This window comes from Delphinapterus leucas, chromosome 8 (genome assembly GCF_059928025.1).
Source record: "Delphinapterus leucas isolate spDelLeu-1000000601 "Yukka" chromosome 8, BTC_Dleu_Yukka2, whole genome shotgun sequence".
NCBI classification, from domain to species: Eukaryota; Metazoa; Chordata; class Mammalia; order Artiodactyla; family Monodontidae; genus Delphinapterus; species Delphinapterus leucas.
Window position 1 is genome coordinate 113,685,945 of NC_143136.1, and position 19,279 is coordinate 113,705,223.

Genomic DNA, 19,279 nt, shown 5'->3' on the forward strand with positions numbered 1-19,279 from the left:
GCCCTCAATGAGCTCACAGTCTAGTTGGGAAAGAGACTTTAAATAACTCAGTGAAACAGTATACTAAAAAAAGATATAAAACAAACTGTCCTAGTGAGTCAAAGAACTACTGTCTCTCTCCTGTCTGTAGCTCGTTGCCTAAGTATTAGAAACAACTTCAGCAGCCGCTAGTTCTTTCCCTCTTCACTTTCTAAATTTCTGATCTAGTCTCTTCCATAGGAGACTCCAAAAATAAAGTCAATCCTTCCAAAGTACCAACAGCCAATGCAAATTGCTTTCTTCTTGTCTAAAAAGGGCCAGCCGTGTAGTATATGTGGTATCATCTTTTGGGCTTTGGTGTTCCCCTCTTATTCAGCAAAAACTATTTTCTTACTAGTTAGGGGTTTAGTGTAGAGCATTTTTAGATGGAAAGGAAAGAAAAAAATAAAGAAAGGAAGAAAGGAAAGAAAGGAAGAGAAAGAAAGAAAGAGAGAAAGAAAGAGAGAAAGAAAGAAAGAAAGAAATGGAGAAAGAAAGCTGGCCTCTAGAGTTTCTATCCTTCCTTTAGAAAGCAACTGTTTCACATAAGCAGAATTTTCTTTGTAACTGAACACAAACAATAGAGTTTATAGCATCTAACTGTAATGAAATGTTTCAAACTATAATTTGAAACTCATTGGCTATGAAATCAAATTAGTGGATCAAACACCTATGTTTTTTAACAAAATAGAATAGTGTAAAAGAGAAGCTATCAAGAGCATGATATAAAAGATACCTCTTAATTGGGGTAAAGCGTAAACAGTGGGAAAGCTACTGACTTTACATCTCCTCATAATACCATCCAATCCTACTTATTGCCTCATGTTCTCATGGATCCTTTTTTTGGTTGTAAAGAACTGATTATCAGTCTTTCACAAATAAAGTTAGATTAAAAGAGAAGGCACTCTGCAAAGGGGCCAAGACTATAAAAATACAAACAATTAGTACACATGGGAATACTGCGTAGTAGGTGAGACTGTGGGCTCAGAAATCAGACTGCTTTAAGGTTCAAATCCTTACTACCTTTATGACCTTGGATAGCTGCTGAGCCGCTCTGTGCCTCAGTTACCTCATCTATAAAATGAGTTGCTATGAGGTGAAATGAGATAATACATGAGAGGCCTTTAGCACAGCACCTGACACTTAAAAGTATCTAATAACTGTTAGCCATATTATCATCATCATTGCTGCCTCTAAATAGTCAAAACTGACTTTAGGAAAAAATTTGGAACTGCACATTATGCTTTTATTAAAATATTCTAGTTACACCAGAATTAAAACAGAGTATTATTAAAAGCCTCAGAAACCAGAGAAATCTAAGAAACAACAGTAATCCAGTTAACTGATGGAAAACAATTCATCAGAGGAACAGCAACAATTATAGGTGGAAAGATATTTGGGACCGTATTGAGGAGGAGTTTGCATTAATTTGGGCAAAAGTCACACAGGCCAGGGACCAGCAAACTATGGCCCACAGGCCAAACCTGCTCACTGTCTGTTTTGGGGTCACGAGTTAAGAATGGTTTTTACAGATGAACATTCTCAATTGATCTGATGAGAGGGGATGCTAACTTTGAACGCTACTTAAGGGAAATATTATCCCATAAAAACTGATTATATTCTTCTCATTACTAGACCAATACAACAAAATATTATATTCAATTACTATATTTTGATTTCATCAATAAAAATTTGTGAAATTTATACAAAATAAAAGCCTCAAATAGTGTCTATACATGTTAGACAATTAATGTTCCTCTTTACTTTCCCCTAACCCTTCCCTTGTTCAAATTATCTACTGAATGTTCCATAATGTGCCAGACAGAGAAAAGCAACATGACTATATCAACAAATAAAGCAAGATAAAAGCTCCTGCCCTTGTGGAGCTTCCATTCTAATGAGGAAAGGGAAAAAAATGACATATGTTATAAAGTAGTGAGCAGGGAATGTGGGGCAGGGAGCAATTTTAGATAGATGGGGTATTCAGAGCAGGCATGACTGAGAAGTTCACTTTCTGGCAGACTTGAAAGGAAGTCAAAGAGTGAGCTATATGGATGCTCGGCCCGGAGCCCGTGCCTAGAAAGGTGTTCAGGCAGAGGGAAGAACAGCAAGAAGACGTGACATGGAGCACACCAAAGAGGCCAGTGTACCCTGAGAAAAGTGGATAAGGAGAGGGGTCAGAGACGGGGTCAGAGAGAAAGCAGGAGCCACGAGTCACGTGGGCCTTGGTGGCCATGGTGAAAACCTTAGTTTTCACTCTAACACAGGACTTTGAGCAAAGGAACACAGTCACCTCCCTTACACTACAAGCAGTGACACATGGGTGTTCGACTTGCAGCATTTCCTATCGATATGCTACATACAAAAAGCTTAGAATATGGTACAAGCAAGCTACTGTGCTCACAGAAAAATCAGTTAATGTCTACAATATTATAAATTGGTAAGAAAAAATAATTAAGACTCTACCAGATAAATGAACAAAAAATTTACAGACAGTTTGCAAGAAGAAATGAAATCACTGATTTTTTTTTAAAAAGCCCAACTACATTATCACTAAAAAGACATTCAAAATAAAACAAAGTGCCATTTATCACCCATTGCTAAGGAAACTGGTGGTAGTAAAAATTGGGTCAGGTCTACAATCCTGTATCTGAAACCTCTGGTTTCAAAACACTTTCAGAAGTGGGTTTTTTTTTTTTTTTGGCTGTGTTGGGTCTTCATTGCTGGCTTTCTCTAGTTGCGGCGAGCGGGGGCTACTCTTCGTTGCGGTGCACGGGCTTCTGATTGCAGTGGCTTCTCTTGTTGCGGAGCACAGGCTCTAGGCGCACGGGCTTCAGTAGTTGTGGCGCGCAGGCTCAGTAGTTGTAGCTCACGGGCTCTAGAGCGCAGGCCCAGTAGCTGTGGCGCACAGGCTTAGTTGTTCCGCGGCATGTGGGATCTTCCCAGACCAGGGTTAGAACCCATGTCCCCTGCATTGGCAGGTGGATTCTTAACCACTGCGCCACCAGGGAAGCCCCTTCAGAAGTGTTTTGAACTTCAGAATATTTAAATTATAAAGAGGTGATACTGCACAGCTACCTTATATTAAGTAACATTCTTGGTTGGGTCTGTCTAGGTAACACCCTGTATTAACCATACTGCTATTTAAAACTTCTGTAGAGAACCTTAAGAATGTTCACTCTAAGTGGAGTAAATAATGTATAAAGAGCCTCACATCAGTATATGTCACGTTTGGCTGCCAAATTAATTACAAAAACTTTTGTTTTTCAGGGGCTTGGGGATCTCAGAATTTCATGTAAGGAACTGTTGACCTACACAATTCTTTTGTAAACAATTATGCTAACACAGACCAAAAACCATAAAAATAACCGGATGCAAGGTGGGTCACAAGATCAGAATCACCTGGGAGAACTTTTCCAAATCACAAAACCCTTTCCAGTGAAGATTCCCCATTTCCCTAGTAGCTTCTGTCGCCATAGTAACTGACTGTAGTATGGATCCAGCTGGAAATATAAATAAACCAAGTAGAGTTGTAAAATTCCAATGTAAGTAAAACAATTCAGAAATCCTTGGAGTTTGTAAAAATATTTTACTTCCATGCAATAAGAAATACCTTAAAAAGAAACAGACAAAAGGAACACCAACCTTACTTTAAAAACTGATTATTTCCCAAATTTTAATCTCCTTGGAAAACTCATTTATTCTATTCACTCAAAGTGTAGTCAATATTAATTAGCACATATCATATGCAAGGCACTGTGCATACCAGATAATACCAGGAGTGAGGTCTGGAGAGGTAGATAGGGGCTGACCATGAGTTTAGATTTTATCTTACACACAGATGGAAAGGCAATAAAAAAATTCTGAATAGGGGCATAAAGTGATCAGATGTGCATGTCAGATCACTCTGGCTATAGTATAGAGGAGGGTTAAAAAAAGGGCAAAACCAATGGCAGAATACACTTTAAGGAGACTACTGCAAAAGTCCAGACAAGACACGATGACCTTTTAAAAAAATCATCCCTCACAATTTCATAAGTTGTGCCCAAGCTTCATACTACCAAGTGGTGACAGGGCTACAACAAGGTAAATGAGGGTAGAAAGGGAAACTCAACAGTGCTGATGAGAGGCTGTTGGGACAGGCAATGAGAAAATGATATCCACAGCTTACAGTAGCAGGCAAGGCAGTGCCCCAGGCCAGCAGGGCCTTAGCTGTAGAGGGCAGACAAGCAGGTGGCATCCCAGCAGTCAGAAACACACAGTAGGGAAACATGTCTCTCCTCACGGTTCTTGATGAAAGGCACTCCAGCTGTAAGACTGGAGTTCAGGAATTCAAAAGTAGGAGACAGAAAATAGGACAGCAGCAGAAAAGACACAGATTCTGGACTCAAATTAACCTACTTTCAAAACCTAAATCTGATATTTTCTAGCTGTGAAGGTCTAGACAACTCAGCTTTTTGAGCCTCAGCTTCTTCATCTATAAAAAGGGGATAACACTACCTACTCCACAGGGTTGGTGGGAGAACTAAATGCAATCTCATACATTAAAACATCCAGTACAGTTCAATGAATATTAGTTTTGTCCTTTTCTCTTTTTCTTATAAAAAGAGAAGCTACTGAGTTTTTCATCTGAGCTACTGAAATCAGGAAGTCTTTTCCTTGGCCACAAAGTCGGAAAGGCTTATCCAACTAGGCATTAGAGGACTTCAGGTAAAGAAAGTAAGGCAGGTCATTAATGAAAAATGTCTCATGGGAGCACTAGTTCATACAGAAGTTGTGAAAGTGAGGGAGTTACACAAGTAAAAAGGGCATAAAAAACTAAAGCAGAGTAAAAGTTTAAATAATTAATTAAATAATTAGGATCAGTTAGCCTAATAGTATACCGACACAACAGAATATGTCACTATATTTACATAAAAACAGAAGGAAAAAAGTGGGGAGTTCTCTGTATATGGAAGTCAAAGGATCTCCAAGGTATTTTTTAAATGAAAGAATTACTAAATAAAACAGGAAATCTGCCTTAATGCTACTGCTGCTACAGTTATTCTGAGGTTTAGTAAAGTTTGAGATTCACTGTAGCAGAAGAGTTACAGTAGGGGGTGTGATAAGAAAGTACATAGAGGAAACTAGACATATGGTGAACGTAGACTAGATAACGCTAAGAAATTTGGTCATAATAACTTTCCATCAGTCAAATTCAAAGCACTTTTGTTCTCATCTCTCCGCAGCATCTGACACCTTCCTGTAACTCCTTCCTCCATCACCTTCCCCCCACACAACTGGACTCTCCTCTCTCTTCTGAGCCCTTATTCTTTAAATGATGCTGGTGGGGGCCCTGCCAGTGGCCCTCTTCCTAACTTTACACACAATTCATAAGCAGTAACAGTCACATCCACTGCTTCAACTACCATCTATACAACCCTAAATTCTGACACTCTGAATTCCCAACTATTTTCAGGAAGCTGGAGGCTATGCAGTCAGTACAGGGGGAAAAAAAGATGCTTCAACGTCATGCACATCTGAGTTCAAAATATCTGTTCTGCTATTTACTGGTAATACGCCCAAAGTCACACACCTTTCTGAATTTCAGCTTTGTTATCCTTTAAAACTGGGGATAACACCTTTCTGACAAATTTTTGTTTGGATTAAATGAGGGAAATAAAAAGGTTAAATGAGAAGTTCCCTTCCCTTCCTAGCACAGAACTGACAGCATGCCCTGAGGACCCCATGCATGGGCCTCGAGGTGGCAGGCAGGAGACAACTAGCTTGGGGCAGGGAGACTAGCAGTTACAAGGGGACTGAGCAAGTAAGTAAATGTACTGAGGACAATGGGAGCCGAATCTCACTGCTTTAGATGGTATGTAGAAATATAGAGATAGGAAGACTGGAAAGACAGAAAGAAACCTGGAGTGTTAGACTGGAAATGGATGCATCAGTGTGAACTTTTAAAATATATACACAGTGAGATGAAGAAAGAGATTCAGATGTGTACATATATACACATATTTCCTAGCTCTGTCTGCCCTAAATGTAAGGACACCCCAGCAGAAATGAGCACATTGAGCATCCAAACCTTGATTTCTAAATACCACCTCCACTAAAAGAAATCAGGATTCCAATGGATGATTCCAGAGCTGGGACAGGAAAAGTACGAAATGAGTCTGGAACATCTTGATGTGCCAGAAAGTAAGGAAATACTCAAAGGATGGGGATGTGTCAAAAAGATGGGACCCATCTTGAAGGGGCTCCTACTAGCCAAATCTAGGACAATTTAAGCATCAAAATAAAATATAAAATTATAATAACTAATAAAACCCACTGAATAGGAACAGGAATCCATGGGTATATACTGATGTAAATAAAGAAATAAATTCCCTTATTTATTTACATCAATAAATGAATGAACAAATACATGAAAGAAAGAAAACTTTTCAGTAAAAAATCAATTAATAAATGCAGGTGGCAACCTTCATAGCAGTGGTTGATCCAGGCAGGAGGCATCAGTGGACCGACAGCCAGTGGGCAGAGGTCTGATGAGGAATAGAACATTAACAAAATCTTGGAAATCTTCCCACAAAAGAGTTACCAATTACAAGAGGAAAATGATGACTGTATGATAAAGAAACCCAGCAGAAATGAACTCAGTAAGGTGCTCAAGGTTAAACATCGCCAGTGGTGGGACAACACCGTATGCCTCCCAGTGATACACTACGAAGAGACACCATTCCTATGGTATTCTTGGCAACAACACATTCAGTCCACACATGAGCAACTACTGAGTGGACCGAAGTTAAGGGACATCTCACAGAACAAGAAAAGTCAAGGCCATAAAAGACAGAGAAATATCAAGGAACTGTTCCAAACTAAAGAGACATGACAATTAAACACAATGTGTGATCCTGAACTGGATCTTGGACCAAAAGGGAAAGGAAGACACTACCGGGAGAGTTGGAAAACTCTGAATGGCCTCTGGGTTGTTTTTAAATTTTTTTATCGAGGTACAGTTGATTTACAATATTATGTAAGTTTCAGGTGTACAACACAGCGATTCAATTATATATGTGTGTGTATATATATACTTTTTAAAAAAATATTTCTTTACTTTATTTACGGCTGTGTCGGGTCTTAGTTGTGGCACATGGGATCTTTCGTTGCTGTGCGTGGGCTTCTCTCTAGTTGTGGTGCACAGGCTTCTCTCTAGTTGCGGTGTGTAGGCTCTCTAGTTGTGGCGTGCAGGCTCCTCAGCACATGGGCTCTGTAGTTGTGGCCCGCGGGCTTAGTTGCCCCACCGCATGTGGGATCTTCCTTCCCCAACCAGGGATCGAATCCACGTCCCCTGCACTGGAAGGCAGATTCTTAACCACTGGACCACCAGGGAAGTCCCTATATATTCTTTTTCAGATTCTTTTCCCTCATAGGTTATTACATAATATTGAGTATAATTCCCTGTGCTGTACAGTAGGTCCTTGTTGGTTACCTATTTTATACACAGTAGTGTGTATCTGTTAATCCCAAACTCCTGATTCCTCCCCCTGCCCCACTTTCCCCTTTGGTAACCCTAACCACATGTAAGTGATATCATATGATATTTGCCTTTCTCTGTCTAGCTTACTTCACTTATTATGATAATCTCTAGGTCCATCCATCTTGCTACAAATGGCATTATTTCATTCTTTTTTATGGCTGAGTAATATTCCATTGTGTATATATATACCACATTTTCTTTATCCATTCATCAGCTGATGGGCACTTAGGTTGTTTCCATGTCTTGGCTATTGTAAATAGTGCTGCAATGAACACTGGGGTGCATGTATCTTTTCCAATTATGGTTTTCTCCAGATATACAACCAGAAGTGGGATTGCGGGATCTTATGGTAGCTCTTTAGTTTTTTAAGGAACCTCCATACTGTTCTCCAGAGTGGCTGCACCAATGTACATTCCCACCAAGAGTGGGAATGTTCCACGCCCTCTCCAGCATTTATTATTTGTAGACTTTCTGATGATGGCCATTCTGACTGTTGTGAGGTAATATTCATTGAAGTTTCGATTTGCATTTCTCTAATAATTAGCAATTTTGAGCATCTTTTCATGTGCCTTTTGGCCACCTGTACGTCTTCTTTGGAGAAATGTCTATTTAGGTCTTCTGCCCATTTTTTGATTGGGTTGGTTCTTGGTTTTGGTTTTTTTTGATATTGAGCTGTAGGCATCTGGGGTTTTGAAGGTAGTGTTGTATCAATGCTGATTTCCTGATTTGGGGGTTATGTAAGAGACTGCCCATGTTTTGGTAAAAGCACACTAGATTATTTAGGAATGACAGGCATCAGGTCTGCAACTTGCTCTGAAATGGTTCAGAAAAGTCTAATTAGGTGAGAAATGGTGCATTCCTCTGAAACAGAAGTAGAGATGAAAATGAGAGACCAGAAATAAGATGATTAGGTAGTTTCACTGAAATTTGAGAATCCAATAACAGAAGAGGAAAAGGGTTGAAGACAATGTCAAGGTTCCTTCTTCGGGCATCTGAAAGGGAAGGCCTCACTGCACGCACTACAGAGAGCCAAGCACAGCAAGATGTGGGCTTATCTTCCATATACACACAGTGTACGTAGTACAGTGTTAAAAACTGGTTGAAGTTCATGTGTGGAAACAGGAGAGGGTGGGGGGAGGCTCATGGGAAATCCCTGTACCTTCCCCTAAATCTTGTTGTGAAACTAAAGGTGCTATAAAAAAGTAAAGCCTTATAAAAAAATATTTTTTAAGTTGCAAGAATAGTTCAAGGGAAAGGAAATTGGTTGAAGGGGACTCAGGAGCTCTTTGTGCTGTTCTTGCAACTTTTCTGTATGTTTGAAATTATTTCAAAATAAATTAACTTTTAAAATTCAACGAGCACTCATGACAACCTTGGTGCCTAGCAAAACGCCTGGTTCACTATGGGTACTCAATAAAAATTATTTGGTCTTCCCTTTCCAGGTGTCCAAAGAAGAAATCTTAGCATCATCATCAGCCTTCCTCTTCCACTACATCCAAATGGACTCTCAGTTCTCGTGAAACTGCCTAGTCAGTTTTCAGTTCTAGGCCTACGTGCTCATTTCTGGCTCTTATCATCTCTCACCTGGACCGCTGCAGGAGCATCCTAACTGGTTTCTTCTCTGCTCCTTCTAACATCATTTTGGCACCATTCTTGTATCTCTGCATCATCATCTAGAAGTCAGGAGTTATCTTCCCTCATTTAAATACCTGTAATTGCTCCCAAAGTAAACGCTGATTTCCCAACCGTAGGGCACTAAAAAGACAGGCAGGAGCACCAAAAAGTGTACCTCAGATACACACACAAAACAGTGAAGCAATTCCTGCAGGGGACAGGGAGGGGAGAGGGAGAAAAGTGGAGGACTTTGACTGGACTTTCTTTATGTTTATTCTCAGGTTTGGTATTGGTTTTATTATTGATTATATACACTGAGAATGCCAGGGGGTGAGTGGGTACCATCAACTCTTCAAAACTAAGAGCCTCTAAAACCATGCTTTTCCCAATTTGGCACCAAAGAAAATAATAATTTTTAGCACACTAGGACAAGTCAAAGAGATTATTCTAGGTCAAAAGAAACCACCCTGGGTGGGTCCAATATGCTCTGGTCACATACACTGACAGATATCTTATTCTCTGGCACAATGGTAAACCATTCAGGGCACCCCAGTTGGGAAGCTCTATTCTAAAGGTCTTAATACGACTGCGCTCACAGCCCAAACAAGGACCCTCACAAGGTTTTATCTCCCACCACATTCAACACACATATACAAGCACACGGACTCACAAATCTGTATTTGTATTCACACACAAAATCAGACACATGCATCTCATAGACAGACCATTTCTCTAAACACACTATGCATCCTTTCATACTTGTCTTTTTGCAATTGCTGTTCTCTGTACCCAGAGATCAATTCCAACTCATCCTTCAAGACATCGCTCAAATGCCACTTCTCCTTTCCCCAGATCTTATTACACTTGTCATTCTGAATTGTAACTGTTTGTTGACATATGTTACCACCCTAGAATTTGAGCTCAAGGACAAGAATCATTTCTTATTTACCGGTATACCAGTGATCCCTGTAACAGACATTCAAATGTCTGTTTAATTAACACACAAATCAATGTTCACTATATCATTCCCCAGTAAACCAAAATTTTCAAAATACATTAACTAAAACAATGAAGTATAATTTTATACTAAAACTAGCACCTTTTCCTAAACAAGAATACCCACTGTTCTGTGAGAGACTTGGCACAGAAATATTCAAACTATTATCCTAGTCGTAGAGTTTTAGACTGAGGAAACAAGCTGTAAGCACAAAGGTATTCACTGCAGATTATAACAGTGGAAACTTTAGGAACAACCAAAATATTTAACAAGAGGTAAATGACTAAATCACCTGATTGATAAATCACCTGAATATCTAAGCAATTGTTTAAATATTCATGACGATGGGAAAACAATACCAGTTGCCATTTATTGATCATCTCTTCTATTTAAAGAATAACGCTGGGGGACTTCCCTAGTGGTCCAGTGGTTAAGACTGCGCTCCCAACGCAGGGGGCCCAGGTTCGATCTCTGGCCGGGGAACTAAATCCCACATGCCTCAACTAAGAAGTCTGCATGCCACAGCTAAGAAGCCTGCATGCCGCAACAAAGATCCTGTGTGCTACAACTAAGACCGGGCACAACCAAAACAAATAATAAATATTTTTTTTAAAAATGAAAAAATAAAGAATAATGCTGGATGCTTCATATATATTATCCTAATCCTCACAACAATTCAAGGGCAAGTATTATTATCCTAATTTCATAGACAAGAAAATAAGCACAGAGGTTGAACAGTTCCTCCAAGGTTTTTGAGACCAGATTCCAACCCCAAGTCTGTCACCTTTTCCCTACATTGCTCTTCCTCTACAATACAATGTTTCCAATATATTAAACTCAAAATTGTTATCTCTACCATACAACTTTATAAAAAAAATACAATAGGACAATGGCCTGGAAGGAAACAAAAATATCTTTTAGAGTAGTGATTAAGGGTGAATGTTGTTACAGTATTTATAATTTTTTTATTAGCAACTTTTTAAAAGCAGAATTGCTGAGCAATGGACTAAATTCGTAAGGCAATACAAAAGAAACAACCCCCATTTTTAATTTTTTTACATGTTCATTAAGGACACACAGTAGGTAACATAAAAACTTAAAAAGTACAAACTCAACTAACTACATCTAAGCAATCATATATTAACACCAGCGTACTTATTACCAGTATTCAAAAGCTGATCATTATGACTGGATTAAGCAGCATTCTTCCAGAAAAAAAGGTGAATTCTCTGGAAGACTTAAAGAAGAGGCATATGGATTGGAGACGGGAATGTTTAAACTGAAGAAACAAGGGCAGAAGGGGAAGAAAAAGAATGCTTTCTTCTTAAGTAAAAATGAGAAGCAGGGTTAGTGAGATGAAGTTGGTAGAAAACTTTTAAGGACAAGCAAACAAGTTTGGAATTAATTGATAAGCAACAGGGAACTGTAATATATTCTCAAATGGTAAGTGGCATGCTGAAAATAAGATCTTTAAAGATTCAAACTTTGTTCCAAGGTAAAGTACTGCCTTTGGTTACACAATGTTTTCGCCAAACAACTGGGGGGAAAATAATCCATTATCCTTTATGTGTGCTTTATATCAATACACACACTTTTCAAAAAGAGAAACTGACTAAACAAACAAAAGTCTTTATATAAGGAGTATAAGGAGAAGGGGACCTTCAGATATAATGCTTGCAAATATTAAACGCTACTGTACATTTTAATAAGAATCACAGAACTTCAGAGTAAGAAGGGATGCTGGAGATAATCTTTTAGTGATAACCTCTTCTTCATTTTCACGAGGGATTAAGTTGAGGCTCATGAACTAAGTAACTTGCCTAATGTCATATACGAGCCAGCGGCAGATTCAATATCAAAACTCAGATTATCGGGAATTCCCTGGTCGTCCAGTGGTTAGGACTCTGCCCTTCCACTGCAGGGGGCACGGGTTCAATCCCTGGCAGGGGAACTGATATCTCACAAGCTGCATGGCGCAGCTTGGAAAGAAAGAAAAAAAAAAAACTTAAGATTTTCTAGGCAGCAAGATCTAAAGATCTAAAGTTGTGCTGTCCAATATTATAGCTACTAGTAACATCTGGTTATTTCAATTTAAACTGATTAAAATTAAATACAATTTAAAATTCAGGTCCGGGGACTTCCTTGGTGGCGCAGTGGTTAAGAGTCTGCCTGCCAATGCAGGGAACATGGGTTCGAGCCCTGGTCCGGGAAGATCCCACATACCGCAGAGCAACTAAGCCGTGCGCCACAACTACTAAGCCTGAGCTCTAGAGCCTGCAAGCCACAACTACTGAGCCTGCGCTCTAGAGCCCGCAAGCCACACTCCTGAGCCCGCACGCCACAGCTACTGAAGCCCATGCGCCCTAGAGCCCACGCGCTGCAACTACTGAGCCCACGCGCTCTAGGGCCATTGTGCCGCAACTACTGAACCCGTGTGCTGCAACTACTGAAGCCCGCATGCCTAGAGTCTGTGCTTTGCAACAAGAGAAGCCACCGCAATGAGAAGCCCGAGCACCACAACGAAGAGTAGCCCCCGCTCGATGCAACTAGAGAAAGCCCACGTGCAGCAATGAAGACCCAATGCAGCCTAAAAAAATAAACTAAAATAAAATTTTAAAAATTAAAATAAAGTAAAATTCAGGTCGTCAGGCACGATAGTCACATTTCCAGTGCTCCATGCCACACGTGGTTAATGGCTACCACATCTGACAATGCCAAATGAGAGTACTGCCACCACTGCAGAAAGTTTAACTGGACAGCATGATCTAATGAATAAGCTTCAGAGTCAGACAGACCTAGCTTGAATTCTACTTACTAGCAGTGGGATCCTAGACAAGTTATTTAATTTCCCTTGGCCCCCATTTGGGGGAGGGGAGGGGGAGTAGGGGATTAATAATACTTACCTCACATAGTGTACTTGATGATTATGTGGGATAACATGAAAAGCCCCTTTACATTGTCTGGCACATAACAGACAATAAACACATCCCTCTGGATCCTTTTCTCTTCCTACTCCTCTATAAAACCTCCCTGTTAAAACATACAAGCACAATAACTCACCCAAATTAATATCTTCCTGGCAAGGTAATCCACAGTACCTAATTTTCATTCTGTTCCCACCAAATACTCGCACCTCTCTTCCAGCGTTTCTGCTCGGGAATAATGAAATGAAGAATGAACATGGGGGAAACTGCCTCTAATGAAATGGAGGAGAATGTAATAATTTTCCCCTCTCGTTTCCCATCCTATTTTAAATATGATTGTACTGACTGATCATGCAAAGGAAAAGAAATAAATTGCACTGCTCCTAGGTAACCATACTTCCACACCACTAGAGAAGATCCTACAATACTTCACTATATTCCTTCTCACCATCTGGGCTACTAACTGAATATTAAATGAAGAAATAACACCTTCCTCCTACAGTACTTTTCTGGCAAACAATAAAAAGGATTTCCAGAATGCTAAACCAATCTTCAAGGCTTCACAGCTTAACGCAGTAAACTAATTTGACAAATCTAGACTACAGCATAAACTACTTCATAACATGCATGTTATTACCCAGAAAAACAACAAAATTCAACTCAGTTTGGAACCAGTGAATTTCTGCCAATACTAAATTTTATTTAGGAGCAACAATTCATGCTTAGCCACATTAAGTCACACAGACTTGCCATTTGTAGTGAGGTCACTAATTTTACATTCCTAATAACTAACAATTAAAGGACAGCTTTAAAACATTTGTCTTTAAACATCCACCAAACAAGATTTCTCCATATTCTTAAAGCTTCCTTGTTGTTTAAAACTGACCATATAAATTTGGGGGGTGGGGAAGGGGGGAGGGTAGGAGGGAGTCCTCTCAATAACAATTAATAACAGCGTCTCCTTGAAATCATCTGGCATTCTTACTTTGTTCCTTAAAGATAATTTGCTCAAAAACATGACCACAGACAGCCCCCCTTAAAGAACTCAGAATAAGTCATAAACAAATACTAAATAGATAACACTGCACACTGTATTGTCGCACTAAAATACAAATTGATTATGTTTAGCAGACAAAACTAAAATATTTCAAGTATACAAAATCAGAGTTTAAGAAGTCTACGAGGGTCACATAAGTTAAAAAAAAAAAGCATTTAAAAAGTTTTTATTACTATCCCACATGAAGTACTTTATACATTAAAGTTACGCTTCTATGCCTGAACTGATGAAATCTAATTGTGAGGGTCTATAATTTTTTTAAAGTACCTCTATAATAATGAAATGTACATTGGTCACAGTAGAACAGTTCAACTGAATTTTCCTGAGGCTGCATCCTAAGTACATCTGACCCAGAAAGTATTTTTAGCAAGTGTGTTCAATCAATGCTGGTTTTATGACTAGCCTAAATTAGAAATTGGGTGTCACAAATTTAAAGTAACAAAATTATTAGGGACATTTTTAAAGATATTCAATTAGAAGATAAGAAAAAAAACCACAAGGTTTAAACAATTCAATACCCACAGCCTAGAATCTAAGCAGGTTAGAGGCAATAAGAAAGCCACAACCTCATCCATTGCCACTTTGGAGGAACCTGTGATTTTTCTAACTTAAACTTTAACCTACTCAATTAATATTAATAAAACTACAAAAGAGTGACGGCTCCTTGTGTTTTCAAATCTCTTGCCAAATGTCTGAAACAGATTAGCTAAATTACAAATATTCCCATATACAAAAAAAAGACCATGTTTCTCTTCTTATAAACCACTCAAGATCATGATATTGTGGGACCATACACGTTTCAGTGAAAAATGGTGACAGAGATATGTGTGCCATAAAAAAAGAGAGACATAAAAATGGCTTTTGTGGTAACTGGAGCATAAATTTATTCTGACAAAAAATGGTGGGATCCACAAAATGATTGCACTCTTTTGTTATGAGTTAGTAATAAAGCTCTGTATAGAAAACAAAGTTTTGCTTACAAAAAGGCTTTTAAAAAATATCTGTAGATTGAATTTCTCAAATTCAAGATTTAACTCATAGAATATTTAGCTCTATTCCATTAAGCGCCTTTTGGGATTTGAGTAATCATTTATTTTAAGGTCATCTCCTCCCCCCCTTAAAAAAATGAGAAGTATATAAATCCGGATAAAAAATGCCCTGGCTTTCCTGTTCCACAGTCTTCTTTTTACGCAAACCATCCTATACAAGTCGGATACTTTGGCTTTTTGGTTTTTTTCTTCTCCATAAACACGGCTTAAACTGTCCTGTTTCAACTGGGCCCGAGATCCGGTCACATCAACCCAATATTCCTCCAACCTCTGACTCTAAAAGCAGTTGGCATATTGCAGACGTACCGGTTGTCCTAGAAAAGGCGCTTGAAAATCCTACACATCGCACTGGTCCACCGTGGTTCGCTGTCTAACGCCTCGCAGGCATAAAGTCTCCCTTTCTAAGTTCCCCAGAACCGTCGTACACGCACGCGTGCCACTGTAAACCGCTTCATCTTAAAGCAACCATGGGACACGCATCCGCACGTCCTCAACTTTTCCTTCTGGCTCAACTGCAGATGCCTAAATACAAGTATGCACCGGCAGAATCATAAAAGGCTTTTTAAAACTTCAAGGGTAGGGACGGTATGTCCGTGCAGGAAGCGCTCAAACGAGCCAATTAAAAAAAAAAAAAGAATCCTACCAGCAATGGAAAACTCAGAAGACTCTAAAACCTCACCTCGAGTTTAGGGGCCGTGGAACATTCCATCCCCTCTCCCCCGGCTGCCCCACAACAGAGACTGCAACCAAAACCCGCAGGAGGTCGGAGAGCAGAGGCCCCTCGAAGAAAGCGAGGGGGCAAAAAGCATCATCTTCCCCTGAGATCCGGCCGCAGGTACCAGCCTCGCGCGCCACGCAGGGCCGGCCGCCGGCGGGGACCCAGAGCCTCTTACCTTCGTGCCCCAGCCGCGTCCTCCCGGCTGCAGAAGAAAAGCCTGGAGGCCCGGCCGCGCCGCCCCCGGGGCTCCCTCAGCGCCCGCCCAGCAGCCGGCGCCGCAGCGGCCGCGCCACGGCCCCGAGCCGCCGGCACCACCTCATACTGCGGGGCTGCCGCGCGCTCCCGCACCTCCCTGCGGGGACGAGCTAATCCAGCCCCGCAGTGGGGCCGCGGGGAAGGCGGCCCGGGGACCCCGGCGTCCTGAGAGAACAATGTGGGGCCGCGAGGAGGAGGAGAAGAACACCGCGGCGCGAGCGGGCAGACGGCAATCCCGGGCAGCGTTTGTGTGCGAGTGTGCAACGGGCGCTCGGCCCCTCCCTCCTCCTCCTCCCCCTCACCCCCCTCCGTCTCCTCCTCCCTCAAGCACACCCCGTCTCCCAGGCCACAGCATAGCAACCGAACATGGCGGCTACGCAGACGCCGCCAGTCAGCGGCCGGGAGCAGCAGCGGCGGCCACGGGAGGCGATCTCGCGAGAGGCGAGGCCGAGCCCCCTCCCGCCGGCGCGGGCTGGAAGCGGCTGCACAAGCCGGAGCGCGGGGGACGCGCAGGTGCGAGGGAGGCGGGACCTGGGTAGGTGGGAGGGGCTGGAGGAGGGGGCGGAGCGCCGTGGCTCCACCCCGTGGCTCCACCCCGTGGCCCCGCGGCGGTTGGTCACTGAAACTGCGAAACCCCTCCGCCGCCCCCCGCCGCTGGACCGACTGACCTGAGGGACCCCGCCGAGGGGCAAAAACCCAAGTTTGAAGAGGAAAACCAGACCTCTTGGCCCCAGGTGGTCCGCACTTCAATGCTGAAAGAGGATACAGGTTTAGGATGCAGTTTTGAATCATTTCCTCTCCTAAATATAGACCCTGAAACAAAGAACAAACAGCGTTCATCTCTAAAACAAACGTTTGGTTGCCTCTGTGTGCCAGGAACGGTGTGCTTTTAAAGGTGGAATTCTTTCATTCTAAACACGCGTATGAACTGGGTCTTACCAGCCGGGGTTTTTAGCCAGGTGCATTCTAAAATCTTACTGATGGTACGAATGTATTGGCGGTGAGACAGATGCCTGCGGGCTGGGTGGTAGCTGAAATGATGCCAGGGGGAATTTGGGGGCGGTCACATTTCCTTTCCAAATTCATTCTTGTCAGAGCCCTTTCCTGTCGTATGCCACCTTCGTGCTCTTCCTCGCTCTTAGCTTCAGCACCCCACCAGGGCCGGCCTTCTTAAAACGTCCTTTCAAAAATCACTTTCCCTCCAAGCCGACAAAAGGCCTGTTCACTAATCAGGGGTGGTTTTTGCAAGATGAAACCTTGCAAATTTGTACAAATGTGTGAAAGACGGCATTTTCTATTGAGCCTCTTCTCCCTCGCACCCCGGCTCAGTTTTTCCATTTTAAGAAGACAGCCTGTCAGTCCGTATTGCTCTGCTTTACCTCTTCGAATGACTTTCCTTCCCAGGGCTTAGTTCCAGCCCGTGCTCATCCATCCTTCCCAGACAGGCTTTCCTGCCTCTACTTCTCCGTTTTCTGTGCCTTTGTTCATGCTATTCCCTCTACCGAAATGCTCTTCCCTTCATCTCCACCTGTCAACAGTCAACTCATCCGCCAACCGCAGATCACAGAGGACTGCCACCGGAAGTAAGAATTTCTTCCTCCTCTGACATGATACTTCTATGTTTATACCTCCCTTTTTCTTATCACATTTTATTACATTTTATTATAGGATCCCGGGCTTCCCTGGTGGCGCAGTAGTTAAGAATCCGTCTGTCAATGCAGGGGACACGGGTTCGAGCCCTAATCCGGGAAGATCCCACATGCCGCGGAGCAACGAAGCCCGTGTGCCACAACTACTGAGCCTGCGCTCTAGAGCCTGCGAGCCACAACTACTGAAGCCTGTGAGCCTGGAGCCCGAGCTCCGCAACAAGAGAAGACACCGCAATGAGAAGCCCGCACACCACAAAGAATAGTAGCCCCCGCTCGCCGCAACTAGAGAAAGCCCACGTGCAGCAACGAAGACGCAACACAGCCAGAAACAATGAATAAAATAAAATAAATATAGGATCCTCATCCCCGTGTGGGTCTTATTGCCACTATCCATGGGGAGCTGCTGGAGGTGAGGACCCTGTCTTGGTCGTCTTTGTGTCCCTCTTATGCCTGATGACAGTGACATTGCCTGGTGTCCAAAAAGTCTGTTGAAAGAATGAAACGCTTAAAACTTTAATTGGTGGGATTTCGAGAAGGTGCTTGAGACAGAGCAGGCTCTTACTCAGCTTCAAACCTGGTAAACTGCTGTGTCTCTGAGCGATTCACATCTGGTCTGAATCTGTCTTTGTTGATGCCCTGTAGAGCCTTGTAACTAGTCCCCCAACTAACCTTCCTACCTCCAGACCTTCTCCCTCAGCCCCTTCTTCCTACCCTCATCCGTAAACCACAGTGACCTTTCATACAAATAGAAATCTCACTTATAAATATCGCTGGAGTCTCAACCTTGGAGGGACAGGAGGGGGATACCCTTTGCTTTGGGAAACGGCACAGGATGAATCATTTAAGGTAAATGGATGGAAGCCTCCTATCTGTCTACTATTCTTTAGGAAAACTGTGAAGTCACTTTTTAAAAAGTGAGATATAACTGACATACTATAGTGCTTTTTAGTATATTTGCAAAGTTGTGCAGCCATCACTACTACCTAATTGCAGAACACTTTCATCACCCCAAAATGAAATCCCATACGCATTAGCAGTCACTCCCCAGTCCCTCCTCCCCCAGCCACTGATAACCACTAATCTACTTTCTGTCTCTAGGGATTTGCCTGCTTCGGACTTTTCATATAAATGGAATCGTACGTTCTGCAAATTCTCTCTGAAAATGCCTACATTTTTGCTTTTATTTAAATTATAACCTTTAAAAAATTAATAGATGCCTATTCTGGATCATTTTGATGACCACCTTGTCACCAAACACTGCCACTTGATTTAGTACTTGGCACCAAGAACTATAATTTTAACCTTCTTGGGCTAATGAGAAACAAAATAGAATACTCCTTGTAGAGATAGCTTTCCAGCTAGACGAAGGTCAAGCGTCCTCATGGCACACTGCGCAAAAGTTTCACAGAAATTCAAATACAGAATATTGGGATAATTAAGTCAATTATAAGCTCGCCTAAAAAATCCCGTACC

The 19,279-nt window shown here is 41.8% G+C and overlaps 1 protein-coding gene across 3 annotated transcripts in view; it reads right to left on the bottom strand.

The window, feature by feature from the left end:
• The window catches only part of PTPN4 (protein tyrosine phosphatase non-receptor type 4), a 182,338-nt gene extending 165,928 nt beyond the window's left edge, over window positions 1-16,410 (bottom strand). The window contains exon 1 of one of the 3 annotated variants that reach the window (XR_016394200.1): window positions 16,078-16,410. The gene's annotated coding sequence lies outside the window, so the exon portion shown is untranslated. The remainder of the gene's footprint in view (window positions 1-16,077) is intronic. The other 2 variants (XM_022565515.3, XM_089916981.1) reach the window with 2 other exon arrangements.
• Between the last annotated feature and the right edge of the window lie 2,869 nt (window positions 16,411-19,279).